Raw genomic sequence first — 10,835 nt, 5'->3', positions numbered from 1 at the left:
ATCACTTGTATTAGGTGATGTGTCACAGGTGTTTGGGTGGCTCAGGGCTGTGGAGCTCACCCTTCACTGGACACCTGTCCTCACTGATAATTTTCCTTTTCATTCTTTCTTTTTGTCTGTCTGCCTGCCTGCCTGTCTGTCTTGTGAGACAAGGTCTCTCTGTGTATCTTTGGCTGTCCTGGAACCGACTATGTAGACCAGGCTAGCCTCAAACTTAGATATTGCACCTGCCTCTATCTCTTCAGTGTTGGGATTAAAGGCGTCTGCCATTACTGCCTGGTGAGTTTTAACTTCTTAGCCATATTTTAGTAGAATAATCAAACAAAAGCAAAAGAAAGGATCCAAACCCTTGTGCTTCTCATATTGTCTACAAATTCGTTAAGACTTGGAAATTTTAAAGTGTACTTGTTTTTGTAAACTTGACACAAACCTGGACATCTATGGCAAGAGGGAATATCGATAGAGAAAATGCTTCTACAAGACTATCTTGGGCTGGAGAGATGGCTCAGCGGTTAAGAGCACTGACTGCTCTTCCAGAGGTCCTGAGTTCAATTCCCAGCAACCACATGGTGGCTCACAACCATCTGTCATGGGATCCGATGCCCTCTTCTGGTGTGCTTGATTGAAGAAAGCAATAGTGTACTCACATAAAATAAATAAATCTTTCTTTTTTTAAAAGACTGTCCTGTAGCGTTAATTAATGGCTGATATGGAAGCATTCAGCTCACGGTGGGCACACAGTGCCACCCCTGGGCAGGTGGCCCTGAAAGCAGGCTGAGCATGGCACAGGGGTCAGGGCTGTAAGCAACAATCCTCTGCAGTCTTTGCTTCGGTTCCTGCTTGCAGGTCCCTACCTTGAGTTCCTGCCTTGACTTCTCTCAGTGATAGAGTGGGATCTAATCGTTGTAAGGCAGGTAAAACCTTTCTTTCCCAGGTTGCTTTTGGTTATGGCCTTTATCACAGAAATAGAAAAAAAAATAAGACAATACAATTTTGATAATTCACTTATAGTGTGGTTTTACTATAAACTTGTTCAGTAAGAGGCAAAAAGCCAAAAGTTTGTTTGTGGTGGTGGTGGTGGTAGTGCCGGTGGTGCCGAGGGACCATTTGGACATATGATAAAACTGAAACTCTCAATGCTGAAGAAAGCGGTTTGGAAGCACACAAGAAGCAATTATAAGAGCCCTGAGCACATGCCAGGCGTATCCTTTGGTGTTTACTTCCCGCTCACAGAAAGGTTTACTTACCAACCTACGCAAGGGCTTTTCTTCTATAGCAAGCACCAAAAGGCAAACTATGGCAGTCCAGACCCAGTGACTTAGTCACTGTTCTATTACTGTGAAGAGATACCATGACCAAGGCAACTCATAGGAAAGAAAACATTTCATTGGGGAGGGGGGTGGCTTGCTTATAGTTTCAGAGGTAAGTCCATTGTCATCATGGTGGGGAGTGTGGTGGCAGGCAGGCCTGGTGCTGGAAAAGGAGCTGAGAGTCCTACACCCTGGTCCGAAGGAGGAGAGAGACAGAGAGAGACACAGAGACACAGAGACACAGAGATAGAGACAGAAAGACACAGAAACAGAAACAGAAACACAAAGAGGGACACAGGCAGAGAGACACAGAGAGACATAGAGACAAAGAGACAGAGAGACAGAAAGAGACACACAGAGAGAAACACAAAGAGACAGAGACATAGAGAGACACAGAGAGACAGAGAAGAGACATAGACACAGAGAGACCAAGAAACAGTGAGAGACAGGAGAGAGACAGAGACAGAGAGAGACACAGAGAGATAAACAGAAAGACAGAAACACACAGAGACAGAGAGAGACACAGAGACAGACATAGAGACAGAGACAGAAAGACACAGAAATAGAAACACAGAGAGAGACACAGAGAGACAGAGAAGGGAAACACAAAGAGACACAGACATAGAGAGACAGAGAAGACACAGAGACAGAGACACAGAGACAGAGACACAGAGAGATAGAGAAGAGACACAGAGAGACAGAGAAACAGTGAGAGACAGGAGAGAGATGGAGACAGAGAGGAGAGCAAGGACAAGCTGGACACTGGGCCTGACTTGGGCTCTTGAGACCTCAGAGCCTATCCGCAATAACACATCCCTTCAACAAGGCTGCACGTCACTCTTTGACAACTAGTCATTCAAATATACAAGTCTGTGGGGACCATTCTTACTCAAACCATCACACGCAGGCGGCCTGGACCACATGGCGACCATGGCTGCCTGACAGTGCTCCAGCACATTGACGCAGAGGCTCACAGCTCTCCAGCATCCTCCTCTCCCTCTCATCTTCGGTGATTCTCACTACATTGTGGGAGTCTCCTTACGTTTTTAACCTCTGGGGAATTGTTTATGAGCTTTGGTAGAGGATGTGGATGTATACAAGGTCAATCTCTCTAAACAAAATAATTCTTTTGGGGAAAAAAAAAACCCCTCCACCTCTGTGGAAATGTATAGTGTGATAACACTGCCTGCTCCTACACGAGAATCCCTTTGGTGCCCCTTGTTTGAACCAAGAATAGATCAGTTAAAGCTGTATGGTTCCAGAAATTCCGAGGCCCTTACATGGTCCCAAGGATGAAAGCACACACTCGAGAGAAACAATGGGCCCAGACCCTGACCCTGAGGCCTTGGGCAGTTGAGGGCAAGAGTCCAGTTAATGAGTACAGGATAGTGCCTTCAATCGATTCCCTGGGTCCATAACTTACAGGATGAATGGCGAGACCTGGTATGCCCCATGAGAAGCAGATTCTGTTAATAAGTGAGACTGCTTGATCCCGTTTGCCATGCACAGGATCATACTTTGAAGGAATTAGGACGCTATGGCATGATGGAAGAAGAGTGAGGTGTCCGGACCTTCCCTTTGGGAGCTTATGAGGAGAACGTGCCTGCGTTGTACGACTAAGGCACACAGGAGCACAGTCAGGAGACACCTCAGTGTTTATTATGCGGCCTGGTATGAACACTGCATCACGCCCCTTGAAATGAAAATTGCTCTCATGTGTTTGTTTCTCGGGACTCAATATCCGGCACCTCCTGACCACAAAGGCTGAGAGCCTGCAGGAGGATGTGTAAAGGGCACCTAGTGGGGTTGCATCAGGGGCACCTAGTGGGGTTGCATCAGGGGCACCTAGTGGGGTTGTTAAACCTTAGAAAAGCAATGCTCAGAAGCTTGCTGAACATTTTGCTCTTGCTTCAAAGAAAAATCCTGTAATAGAGTTGGTTACCTCTTTAGTTCTAGATGTTGAAAAATAGGGCTTGAATGGGTTAAAAACAGTCTGGGAGAAGATGATACATCTCTTGGAATCATAATGTCTGCTTTCAGCATTGCCTGTGATTGAGCTACTATGCAAATATGGCATAAAGGGTGTATCCTTTTTTTTCAACACACACAGCCGTCCTGATTCACCCTCAGATCACGCTGATCTTCTTCTCTGGCTGACCTGAACCCCACCGGGGCTGGACTCCTGCTGCACTCAGGGAGCAACGCTTTTGTGTTTTGAGGGAGATGTTGGGACCATCTTGCTATCAGTCCCCATGTTACTCAAGTCAGTGCGTTTCATCTGATCCCAGAGAGCAGCAAGGACAGAAAGAAAAGGAAGCCACAGTTGCCTGTTGCTGACAGTTCTGAGAGACTTGTAAATTCTGTACTCTTGCTCAGCGAGGGTCGTAAGCAATCTCCGCCCACCTCTGTTGGCAGACACACTGGGAGATTCATTTGCAGATGTTAGGCAGTGCTGAGACACAGGCATGAGTCTACAGGAAATAAATGACACGAAGGGACAATGACAGTCCTGGACACATTGGCCCAGAATAAAAGCCAGGGCAGGCATCCACAGTCAGTACTGCAGAGACCAGGAACTTTGAACACACAGTGCTGTCCAATTGCCCTTTGCACTGAACTGACAAAAAATATATCCGGAGCAAGGGGATGTCACCTGGAAGGGAGGCCGGTGCACGCATGGGAGGAGGCTTGCAGGTTCACATAGCTAAATTGAAAGGGTGCAATGGAGAGGAGTTGGCATCACCTAGTATTTAAGTAGAGAGGAGATTGGGAAAATCATGAATATTGATATGGCTGAAGCGACTGTTGACAGTGTCTCAGTTTCACTGTGCACTCATTATGTATGGTGAGTGAGGGGCTGGTAGCCAAAGCCCTTCCATACAAAAAGAACACATGGTCTCTCTCAGGTGTGGCCCACATATGTCTTCAAGGTTATGTGGTTACAATGCCTTCACCTGGTGTGGTAGTCGATGTCCCAGGACACGGGAGGCTAAGGTAGGAGGATCACTTGAGCCTAGGAGTTCTAGGTCAGTGTGGGCAATGTAGGAGATCCTACGTTGCAAAGTAATCTTTCCTTCAAGCCCGAGTGAAGTGGAAGCTTTAGGGCTCTTTGGGAACTCAGTTGTGTTGGTTGTGCTTCGCTAGGGGGAACATGTGGGGTGTTTTCCTGAAGTGGACACAGGTGAAATTCATGTAGAAATGTTTCGCTGAAGCAGACACAAGTGAAAGGATGTTCTGCTAAAGCAAGCATGTGAAAGGACATGTGATGAGGGAGTCTTCACTAACAACACACATGTATTGGTCCGCCTTTCATTGCGTAGTTGGGCTGCATTTGTCGGGTCTCCATAGAGAGAAACACAACAAAAACCTTTTGGTGGTGTGCTGTGGCTTCCTGCTGCTTTTGAGGACTTGGGCTGATTGGCAGAGTGATGTCAGCTGAGACAGACACACATGCTTAGGCAAGACCCATGGAGGACACATGATGTTTGGAGGGAATAGAAATAGGTCTAACAGGCTGTGATGGAGGCTGAGCTTGGCTTGCTTGCTTGCATAGCTAAACGCTTGTTGGTTTTGAGTCTTCACTGATCTTCTCTCTGTCAAGAGAGGCACAATGGAGAACTTCTCCTGGCATGCCTCCTGGTCCCTCCTGCTGACTTGTGCCAAGGCCGAGGCCTGGTTGTCTCTGCTAGGTAATGCCACTGCTGCTGATTGGTGTTTGCTACCCTGACTCTACTGAACTGGACTGCTGGTATATCCGTGAAGTGTTTTTGTGTGCATAGAGCTCCTGCTGCTGACCTGTGAACTGAACTGTGGATTTCCTGACAATGTAGATGGGATTTGCTCCAAAGAACCATTTCTAAACAGGTTCACTTCCCCGGTATCCTTTCTTGCCCACTCCCTCTGGTGAGTGGTGGGCTGGAGGGCAGGTTTAAGAACCATCATTAAAAGTAGGTTCTGGAAAATTAAGTTCTACCCTAGTCCGACAGTGAGTCTGCAGTGAGCTCTTAGATGCTATATGGTACAACGGAGGCGCTTCATGTTGCTGAGATTCACAACTTTCTCTTCAGTGTGAAGACAGGTGTCTTCTCAGAATGACGGAACTAGAAAGCTTTAAACCTCCCCTATGGTCAGATTTCCAACAGTCCCATCCCAGTGTCATTCTTGAGCTGGGGGAGGCTTGGCTCCATCGCTTCCCTACCCAATTCTGCATTCTCTTACAGTCAAGTGCAAATTTTTGTGAGAGTCAGGGGGGCTCTTAACTGTAAGGCCCTGTAAAGTAAAATAAAATAATACTTCCAATATGCAATGGCACCAAAGCAAGACAGAAACCATGCAGGGCAAAAATCAAACCCTGAAGTTCCATGTCTGGCATCTGGAGCCAGTGATGATGTTATCTGGGCATGACAGTCCCACCTGCTGTTCTTGCTGCTTGTGAGGTCAGCTCTGTTGCGCCCACCTCAGCCGGCAAGGAAGACACGACATGGTCGGATTCTTCTCAACAGCCTTTATTGCAGGAACGCCTCGATGCTGCTACGGGGACCCTGGGAACCCAGGGAGGTCTGCTTATACGCACCTCAGCACAGGGAAAGGCTTCGTGTCCTCCTGGGATAGGTTGAACCGCTGTCACCTAATTAGCATGTACCTGCTCGGGAGGGGTTGGCGCCAGACTTGGGTTTATGTCTGCACAGTGGTGTTGTTTACAACAACAGCATACCGGAAACTGGCGCCATCTTAGAGCTGGCTTCCTACACAGCTCTGTCAAAACTCCTCTACACCCACATTTGCGTTGCTCTTTCTAAGTTCTTTCTGCATTTGGCTCCTACTTGGTGTTTTCTATCTATATTTCCCTGTGGTGGGCTGCCAGGGTCAGGACCGCTCAGGCTTTTTATCCTGTGTGTCCATCGGGTGTTTGCACTGCTGGGACCAAATACCCGAGAAGATCAGCTTAAAGATGGGGGGAATTACTGAGGCTCAGGTGTCAGCTGTCTGTCAGTCACAAGTATGAAAGCACCAGAAAAAGGAAAGCAGTGGATATAATTGCTTCTGCTTTTGGTCGCATCTACCTCTTGAAAACATGACTTCATCCCAGGTCCCTCAAGAACTGCCACAGATGCCCTGTGGACCGCTAGAGGCCTTCTCTGTGAAGGACACGCACAACACTGAAGTGCTCTGAACTGCCCTGGTCCTCAAATGTGTCTTCTCATGACAACCACTGAGGATGCCTCAAGAAGTTTCTCAACCTGGTTTATAATCTCTGGAGCTGAGTTACCAGGTCAGTTTTCTAGAAGCACCATACTTTCTTAATAAGCTAACAGTTACCACTCTAAGTCTACACCTGGTGCAGACCCCACGGAGCTGAAAAGCAGTGTTCCAATCAAAACTTATACCTGAATGTTCACAGCGCCAGTTCTGACAGTGACAAAGTGGAAAATCTCCAGGCAATGGGCAGATACACCCCAGGTGGCCATTGACAGAGGGGAGCACTCTGCAATGGTTAAAAGGTGTGAAGCACCGAACCAGACTACAGCATGGATACTCCTCGGCAGCCTCTGCCCCACCAGAGAAGGTTCTGGAACTGGACAAAACCAAAATGAAACAAAAGCTGCAGGGTGGTACATTTCCAAGTGGTTAAAGTGGTAAGTATTATGTTTATCTCAGTTACGGTTACTGTTGCAGTGATGAAACACTGTTACCAAAAGCAGCTTGGGAAGGAAAGGGTTGATTTCGCTCAGTTTAACTCCATAATTTTACTTCATGTAACAGTCCACCATGAAAGTAGTGAGTGCAGGAACCTGGAGGCAGGAGCTGCTGCAGAGGCCATGGAGGGTGCTGCTTACTGGCTTGCTTCCTCTGGCTTGCTCAGTCTGCTTTCTTATAGAACCCAGGACCACCAGCCTAGGGTGGTGCATAAATCCATCCATCATGAGTTGACACCCAAACATGTCACGATAAACCCTCACAATGCTCCTTGGGTACCACAGCCTCATGCTCATCTCATAATACAAAAGGGCATCTAGTCGGTCTACAAAAGTCTCCAATGTCTCAGCTGACCTAGGCAAATTCTTAACTTTAGCTTCTATACATTAAAGCTAATGTTTTCGATATGCAATGGCATAATGTAACCATTCGCAGTCCAAAAGGGACAAAACAAGAAACTATCAGACCAAAGCAAGACCAAAAGCCAGCAGAGTGAACATCTTGGCTCCAATTCTTGGGTAGCCCACCCCTCCTTCGCTGTCACCTACAGGACAAGTGACCTCTCTCTTGGGCTGGCTTTACTTCATACCTGCAGCTGTTCCTGGCAGATGTTCCCCTCTCCTGGCATCTCCAACATCCTTGGGTTCCACTGTAGCCGAGGTCTCCCTTTCTGTCACAGACTTCATACAGTGGACTCCCAGGGCCTCCTTACAGGGAATCTAACTCTGCCATATACTGTTGGGTCTCTGCAGCTTTCTACAGCCTTGGCTTAAGCCTCCACAGCCTATATCTCTTGTCTTTTTGTTCCTGCAAGATAAGCACTATGTGGTGACTCTGCCAAGTTATTGATCTATTTTTGAGTCAGGGTCTTATCTTACTCTCTAGTTCTGGCTGGCCTTGAACTCATGGAGATTCACTTGCCTCTGCCTTCTGTCAAATTCTACCACCAGCTCCAGATACAGTGTGGTTCAATGCCCCCACACTTCTAATGGCCTTGATACATCTCGGCAGCTGTTCTGCAGAAGAAGAGAATTGACAAGATGAATATATTATAAATTTATATAGCTGTTGGAATATAAGTTATATCTTACAGCTTATAATTCAAGTATTAGTCACATTGAGTGTAATTGTTTAGAGGTGAGGTAGGATATGTTGTATCAAGATTTCTAGAAAGCAATGTTTTTAAAAAATTTTTTCTGATTCTTTATGAATTTCACAGCATGCACTCCAATCTCACTCATCCCCCCATTCCTCCATATGTGGTCTCCACTTTTGCTACCATTCCCCTAAAAGAAACCAAAATCAAACCAAAACCAAAACAAAACCTACCTTGTGGTGGAAGCTGCAGTGTGTCTCACAGTTCACCCTTTTGTCTATGCATCTTTACCTGCAGATGTTCACTGCGGTGAGTCACTGGTCTAGTTCTCAGCCTCTGGCCTCTGCTACACTAACAATGCTGGATCCTCACTGGGACTCCTCTTAGATATTCTGTTGTTGCCCTGTGTCATGGAGACCCTGCAGCTTTGGTTCTAGAGGACCAGCCTCTTCACATGCTCCAGCAGTTCATAGTCTGGTAAGCGTTGGGTTGTTCTCCTGTGTGAGCTCTCTGATTTACCCAGGAGAGGGGTGGAGCCATCTCTCTTGCTTTCAACAACCAGCAAAGGGCTGGACCAGCTCTCCCTTGCTCATGTTATCAGGGTCAGCTCTCCTACACCGAGGCCATTAGGTCCAACTCTCTAGCACTGCCCTGGCTGGGGTGGGGCTGTCTGTCTCACATCCCCTTACCAGGACCATCTCTACTTCTCTGCCCAGGTGAGGTGTGGGACCTGCAGCAGGTAAGGGGCAGGACTAGATGCTGTTTTAATCAGACCAAACCTCAAGATGGGTGGGATGTGGTGGCACAGTCCTTTGATCCCAGCACAGGAGAATCAGGGTGGATCTGTGTGAGTTCAAGGTCAGTTCAGTCTACAGAGCAAGCTCCAGGTCAGCCACAATTATAGCATAAGACTCTGTCTCAAACCAACCAACCAGCTAGCCAGCCAACCAACCAACCAACCAACCAACCAACCAACCAACCAACCAGCTAGCCAGCCAACCAACCAACCAACCAACCAGCTAGCCAGCCAGCCAGCCAGCCAACCAACCAACCAACCAACCAATGAGCCAGCCAACCAGCCAACCAATCAACCAATCAACCTGTAACCTCCAACAAGCCTGAAGCAGGCTGAGCCAGACCTTGACTTTGCTATACCACTAAGGAGATCACCTAGGGTGGAGCCTGCCTCCCTAGATCACTCTATTGTTCAGCCACTGTCACTCTGCTACCTGCTGGGAGTCGGCCTAGCTATTCCTGAGACTACACCCGATCCTACACGTGGTCACCTGCAGCTGGGCTCCAAGGATGATTTGGCAGGAATGGGCTTCCCCTCTCCTTTATAAAGCATGTCTGCCGCCATTAAAGATTAGAACCTTGAGCAGACTAGCTTGTCTTGGTTCCATTATTTCTCTACCTGCCTAGGTTCCCTCTTCATTTTCAGCCCCAGGCTGCCTCCCAGGCTCTAACCCAGACATGAGAGCCGCAGGCCGGCCCCAACACCAACCAACCAACCAACCAACTAACTAACCAACCAACTAGCCAGCCAGCCAGCTAGCCAGCTAACCCACCAACCAACCAACCAACCACCCAGCCAATTAACCGTACAGAGAACTAGATGGTGCATCTGCCGTCAGTTTAGTGAACTTGTCTCTCTGAGCTCCCCCTCTCAGGTACTGCCAGGATATTTGTAGATGTGACAGCCAAAGTCCTTCATGTCTCCTTTGCAAACCAAGTTGGCCCTATATATTTGTGTTTTCTAAACTTTAAGAGAAACTGAGACACGGAGAAGGGCCCTACAGTTCAGAGGCAGACAGCTCGCTGATCACAGGCCCTGGCTGCTATGTCCTGAAAGACTCACAAGCCAAGCTTTTGGCCCTGGCTGAGGTGTATTCCAGACTCAGATGCCCTGTAGCTAGGGTGACCAGCACTCTGTGGCATGAGGAGAGATGTGTGCACTAACCAGTCAGGCCAGGGTGTGGCTACACCTTCATCTCCTAACCTCTGCCCCAGCACCCTTGTTTGTATGTGATGCTGAGACCCCATGAAACCTTCACTGTCCAGCCAGCCCTCCTCTGTTTCTGTCACTCCTTCCCTTTTCTGCTAAAAGTTACCTCTCTCTTGCCTTGGTCCTTTTGTAAATTGTCTTCCTTTTGTTTTAAATAGCCTTTCTTTTTAGAATGATATTTATATGTATGAGTGCTTTGCTTATGTGTATGTATGTATGTATGTATGTGCACCACATGCATGCCTGGTTCTCTCTGAAGTCAGAGGAGGGAGTTAGATCCCCTGGAACTCAAGTTAGAGATGGTTGTGAGCCACCATGTGGGTGCTGGAGACTGAATCTGGATCCTCGGCAGGAATAAGAAGTGTTCTTAACCACCAAGCCATCTCTCCAGCTCCTCCTCTGTTTCTTGAATTACCTCCTAGTGAATTTTGTTGACAGAGGCAGATAGGTGTTCATGCACAGCATGCATGGTTCTGAGCCAGAATGGCAGAGCATGTGTCCTTTAGGAGCAGAGCAGGGCACCAGAGATGGACAAGTTCACAGTGCAGGCAGAAGAAACGGGAAACAGCGAGCAGTACTAACATCCTTCATGCTGATACACATGCTGTACAGTAAGAAATGTGAGCACAGATGTAGGAAAGCATTGTGCATGAGAATGTCATTATTTCAGTATACCTGGACCTTGAGGCATGAGACCAGAGGTGTACCGATGTGTGCTGCTGTCCTC

Source organism: Mus caroli, unplaced genomic scaffold (assembly GCF_978045245.1).
Source record: "Mus caroli unplaced genomic scaffold, Mus_caroli_1 scaffold_8, whole genome shotgun sequence".
In the NCBI taxonomy this organism is placed as follows: domain Eukaryota; kingdom Metazoa; phylum Chordata; class Mammalia; order Rodentia; family Muridae; genus Mus; species Mus caroli.
This window is presented reverse-complemented; position numbering follows the sequence as displayed.